The sequence below is a fragment of the Miscanthus floridulus genome, chromosome 7 (genome assembly GCF_019320115.1).
Source record: "Miscanthus floridulus cultivar M001 chromosome 7, ASM1932011v1, whole genome shotgun sequence".
NCBI classification, from domain to species: Eukaryota; Viridiplantae; Streptophyta; class Magnoliopsida; order Poales; family Poaceae; genus Miscanthus; species Miscanthus floridulus.
The window spans coordinates 114,932,032-114,938,313 of NC_089586.1; the positions used below are offsets into that span (position 1 = coordinate 114,932,032).

Sequence of the window (6,282 nt, forward strand, 5' to 3'; positions counted from 1 at the left end):
GTGATGATGCATAAACGACAGCTGGCTATGACAAATTGGCAATCATCAAGAAGTCTTTCAGTCACTTGATCCAACATCTTCAGTCAAACCTAGTGCCCTAAGATTTTCAAGAACTCTTTCAAGGTTTGGCTCATCAAGTGACAGATCAGCATGCTCAAGAAAATCAGCACCGCCCTCAAAATCAACTTCAAAAGTATCAGCTCCAATATCCCACATTGCTGATGGACCATGGTTGTATTCCTCATTTTTTCTAGAAAGAAGATGCAAGTTCTGGTGTGTGAAAACTAGATCCTCAGCACGTGTAGGATTGAGCCTACAAAGTCAATTGCAAGTTTGCAATTAGGAATCGAACTACAGGTGTCAAACAATTGAGATTTAAAAAAACAGCAATAAAAGGTCGAACTAGAACCTGTTTCTCAAGGAACTATGAATCAGCCCATAGGTACTCCAATTTCTCTCGGCGCAAGAAGATGATGTTGGCTGGCCAAGTAATCTAAATGCCAACTTCTTCCATTCTGGAGCAGAATGACCATGAATTCCCCACCATTGCTTTGGATCCATATAAGTTCTATCCTCAAGTGAATCAAATGAATTGAATCCAAGTCCAAACAAAGAGAAATTAGCATATTGTTGCTTGACCCTTTTTAATTCCTCACCAGAAAAATTCCTCCTGAAACAAGCATTTCTCATTTATGAAATCTCCTCATCATTGTGGGGGGGCTTGTCGGTTTGGAACCTCATTGATCCATTCCTCAGTATAGCACTTGGGATTTAGTGAGTGTGCCAAGCAGTGCAAGGGGTATTGCTTTTTGTCCAACGGCTCACCAAGATGTCTTGCACAGCTGAGTAAAAGGTGGATTCTTCATGTGGCTCTTTCCCTTCATAACGATATATCACATTCTTCACCTTCTCTATCATTGTGTCCCACATTTCATATATCAAGTGGAGGCATGGCTTGTCAGTATCAGCTGCCCGCACCATAGAATAGATAGGATCAGTGAAACTGAGGAAATAGCGCACCTTATCCCACCACACATCATTCACAATCTTGTCCTTCACAAATTGGGCTGGACCAAGATTATCCTCCCTGTAGGTAGTCCACTTTTCACTCACTACCATCACTAAAAGAGCATCTTTTATAGCCACAAACCTCTTCATCATCACAACAACAGAGGCAAATCTTGTCTCGGCAATGGCAAGGAACTTAAGCTTGCTATACTCATTGAACATGGATAGCCTCATGGAGTGATTCATGATGAAATTCTTTATACTGCTAGCATCTGCAATGATCTCACTGATCCATTGGAATTCATTATAAAGCTCACCCTCAATGTCCCTAGGAGCACATATGTTCTTCAAGCCAAGGTTCAGAGTATGCACGACACATGGGGTCCAGAAAATCTGAGGGTGCTTCTGCTCAACTAGCCCTAGGCAAATTTTACCGAGAACTGAACCGAAGAACCGAGGAATCGAACCGAATTTACCGAGAACCGAAATCTCGGTTCCCTGTTTGGTTCCCATTTCCTAAGAACCGAAATTTGTTCGGTTAATTCGGTTCCTCCCCTCGATTAACCGAACTACCCGCGGAACCGAACCCCCGCCTCCCAGAGACCCGGAGTCCCGGCGCCCCCCTGTGACGGCCGACTTCCCACGACCGAACTAACCGAAACTCCCACGACCTCCCGTGACCGAACCATGTTACCGACCAAAGCCGGAGTTGTTCGGTTAGTTTGGTTCAGAACCGGAACCGAACCGAACTAACCAAAGTCGAATATCGTCGGTACCGATTTTTTGGAAGAACCGATCGGTACTGACTTTCCTGGGAACCGAAGAACCGAGGAACCGAGAATTCGGTTCGGTTCGGTTCGGTAGTACCGAATGCCCAAGGCTATGCTCAACAATGATACTAGCAGCTTTGCAATTGGCAGCATTATCAGTGATCACTTGCACAACATTTTGTGCCCTAACTTCATCAATTACAGCTAGCATCTTCTCTGAAATATATTCCTTGGTCTTGGATATTCCTTCAGTGTTGAATGCTTTAAGAAACATTGGACCATCTTCCGTCACAGCCAAGAAATTCAAGAGTGGGCACCTTTGAGCATCTGACCATCCATCTGATACAATACTCACACCTTTAGAATTCCATGTTGCCTTGATGTGCTGCAGCAATCTCTCAACATTTGTCTTCTCTTGCACAAGAAGAGTTGTCCTTAGCTTGTTGTAGCTTGGAGGGACATATCCTCCAATTGGATGATTGGCAGCAAACATGAAAGCCCTCCTAAAATATGGGTTACGTGCAAGATTAAAAGGCAGGCCTGCTGTGTAGAGCATCCTAGCTATCAGTTCATCAAGCTGGCTACGGACTTCTAGATTGAAGCTGCACTCAATAGCCGAAACACCCCTCCTCTTCCTCATCTTCTCATTGCCCTCAGTTGGAAGTGGAATATCTCTAGGAAGGTTCCTACCGGCAGCGGCATTTGCAGCAGAAATTTCAGCTTGCAGTTGTTCAAGATTATATACAGTCACCATTCGACAAAATGTAACCCCAAAACCAGAAATCTTTAACAGATGTGCTTTAACTCTAGAGTAACTTCCTTGGAAACCCTTGTTACAAAGTCTACATCTCATCTTTGCGTTGCCCCCTTGACCCTTTCCAGTTTTCTCAAGAATCTGAACATACCTCCACAGGGGCTTCTTGTCATCATCTGCAGGAATCACACGAGCAGAAGCCAAGACTCGATTTTGCAATAGCAGGATTGTTGGCAACAGGAAATTCTTCACTTTCACCACTATGAGAGGATGCAGAAGCATTCGTACTAGTTGTCATTTGATCTGACACGAGGGGAAATAAACACACAGCAGAAGAATCAGCACATGGGGAGATTGATTTGAGAAGGGAAGGACTAGACATGGAGGAAGCAGAGGAATGTCGGACTCACCACGGAAGGGGAAGGAGCAGGAGGAGGCACGGGCGGGTGGCCTGGCGGCGGTGACGGCAAGGGAGTGACGAGCGGCGCTGCTCCGGGCGGTGGGTGGCCGGGCGGTGGTGAGCAGCAGGCTGCTGTGCGTGAGGCACCTACGGCTGCACGAATGGCCTGGCGGCGGTGACGACAAGGGAGTGACGAGCAGCGCTGCTCCGGGCGGCGGGTGGCCGGGCGGCGATGAGCAGCAGGCTGCCGTGCATGAGGCAGCTGCGGCTACATGAATGGCCTGGCGGCGGTGACGGCAAGGGAGTGACGAGCGGCGTTGCTCCGGGCGGCGGGTGGCCGGGCGGTGGTGAGCAGCAGGCTGCCGTGCGTGAGGCAGCTGTGGCTGCGCGAATGGGGATGAGATGGGGGCGCAGCTGAACAGAGAGCTTTAATACGAAGCGATTGAGTGGTGTTAGGGTTTGAAGGTATCGCATAGGTGTCCCATGAGTATCCGGTTTATTTTTATTATTTAGAAATTGCTAAATTGTCCGATACGTTCGGGATACGTATCCAGACGTATCCGCGGAGTATCCATATCCGATACGGTATCCAACACTGGTACGCGAGTTTTGCGAAGTATCCGCGTATCGTAGCTGGTGAGGCGCCGGCTTTGGCTCGTGCTCCGACATGATATCATTGCTCGTGTTCTCGTTGTGCAGATCCTGTGTGCACACGCTATGACCAATGACTGGTGTTCTGACTGTGGCAAGCTAAAATTCACCCATGGCAAGCAGATAATGTTTGGTTGCACGCCTGCTGGTTGTAGTGCCATCCCATCAATCAAATCATCATCAAATTAAAATGCTTGTGGACTCAAATGAAAATAAATAATCTTGTTTGTATTTGATCAACAAACTCTTTATCAAGTTCACTAAGGCCAGTCTTAATGGTATACATGAAGTCTGCAGAGTTGACGAGGCAGTCTTGAAAACTGCAAAATGAAACTCCCCATTGAGACTGGCCTAACTATATTCACCTTATTCATGTCTGATTTTTTTTATCAACGAGCAACACAACGGTATACATGAATCATATTTACACTTGATCATGGCTACATGAAGACATTAAAGAATTAATAGACAGCCAAGCAGATAACCCGTTGTACGCGCTGTCTGTTTAGCTGTCTGTATGTATTGTGACATCATCATAGAGACAGCATGTTGTCTGTGGGTTATACATGCCCTAAACGTTAACACACGAGTTCATGTGGATGCATGTCGATGCATGCATCTGTGCTCGACATGCATGCATCTGGACGTGCTCCGTCGATCGAAGCCGCATGTAGGAGCCAGGAAGCAAGGACAACTTATCAGGTGCAAACCAACCAACCTGTGCAAACTTGGAAACTACCAATCATGACCATTAGATGCTGATCCAATGGATGGGGTGAGAGGTGGGGTTTTTTGCGCTTAAGTCTCCCACCCGCCGATCTTTTTTTTTTGCGCTTAAGCTCCCTCACCCCATCTATTGGATCGGCATCTAGGGGTCCTGATCGGTAGTTTCCAAGTTTGCACATGTTGGTTGATTTGCACCTGATATGTTGCCGGAAGCAAGAGCGCGGCCATCGTCGTCATGCCATACCACAAGGCTCTCCACCACGACGGCTCCTTGGAGTTTGTGTCGCTCGGCTCGGCGTACCATGCCATCAACAAGCGCGTGCTCCGCGTGGTCGCCATCCGAATACCTTCGTGTGGCGATTCCATCCCATCTATCTCTGATCCAAACACCAAAACAAAGAGAGATGTCCCACTTCATCTCCCCCACTTCACCCACCTCAACCAAACACACCTAACACTCCCCCTCACGTGAAGGCTCTCTTAAGCCTAGAATAATTCAAGACCTCTGACTTTGATGTTAAGTTGTATGCACTATTCAATAAAAGCTTAAGCTGACGAAGAGAGATAGACAATTGATTATACTTAAACCATTTTCCATGAGGACGGTGGAGACTGAACCCTAGCTCATTACAATCCCACGAACGAAGAACAGTTCCGAACAATAAAGCCTTAAGCGGTGAGGATCAATTCACAAAACACCACACTGAGGGCCTGGGGCTGATTGAGTTAATTTTTAGGCAACGAGGTGATAACCTAGATAGCGCGTAGTTAGATTTCTAGCTATTGTAGTACTAATAATAACTAGCATCAACGAGGGCCGCCCGTGACGGGGGAAAATCGACGATCAACGGAGGGCGGCCGGTGTTGCCACGCATGGTGAGCATCTGATGCAGCAGACACCTCCGAAGGCTTGCTATCGTTCCCTGCATGCAAGAATATAAGGATAGAAGATATATAGGTGATAGGTCCATCACACCAATCTACAACTTTGAGCTACAGGCTACATTCTTCTAGGATCTGAGAATGCAAGTCGTTCTCGAATCTCGTGTGTGTGTGTGTGTGTTTTATATATATATGTGTGTGTGTGTGTGTGTGTGTGTGTGTGTGTGTGTGTATATATATATATATATATATATATATATATATTTATATTTATATAAAAAGATGTACTAGCAACCAAAACTTGATGCTTAAAGAGTTCTACTAGCTGTCAGTATCAGTGACAAGTGGTCAATTACCACTTACCTCGCTGACAGTCTGCCTCAGGCCCTTGCCGTCGAATTCTCTGGCGTAGAACAGAGTGTACATGCCCGTGTTATTGCTGCAGTTTAGATATAGTTAAAGCTCTACTTAACTGGGTCAACAGCCATATAACAGTATCACTAATGAAATGTGAATGGCGTACCTGTGACTGCGCATTCCACCAAAATCCTGTAGAATTTCTGTTTTCCAGCTGTTGGGGCTGGACTCCTGGTGATCATAGCCATGCGAGTTGCACTAGAACGATAAGCAGACCAGGAGAGCGCTAAGAAGCTGGGGCGCCGATGAAGAGTGCTTCATCTTTATCGCCTCCTTGTTTCTGCCGCTGCGGTACAAGAGAGGGTCAAGGATGTTGAGCCGCTTCTCCATCAAATCCCATGCATAGCATGACCACGAACCATCTAGCTCTACTGGCGCAATCACCTGCAAGCCGTACGTCCTGATGAGAAACAACATGTATGCATTGCAACAAATCCTAAATCTAGACGGAAATCAGCTCATTAGAACTACATCATATGCGAAGTGTGCACCGGTAAACTGTTAGATAATCTATTGCTCCCTTGTGTGAATGTGTAGTAGGGGAAGGCGGCGCTGAATAGGGCTCTCTGATGTTGCACTGTAGCAGCTGCAGGGGTAAGCGCCGAACGGCTCACCTGCCGTATTGTAGCCACAGCAGGGGCAGGCGCCAAAGTCAGTCCTCATATCCTATCTAG

At 46.7% G+C, this 6,282-nt stretch overlaps 1 pseudogene; it reads right to left on the reverse strand.

The window, feature by feature from the left end:
- Positions 1-57: 57 nt before the first annotated feature.
- On the reverse strand, positions 58-5,938 carry LOC136466105 (uncharacterized; annotated as a pseudogene).
- Between the last annotated feature and the right edge of the window lie 344 nt (positions 5,939-6,282).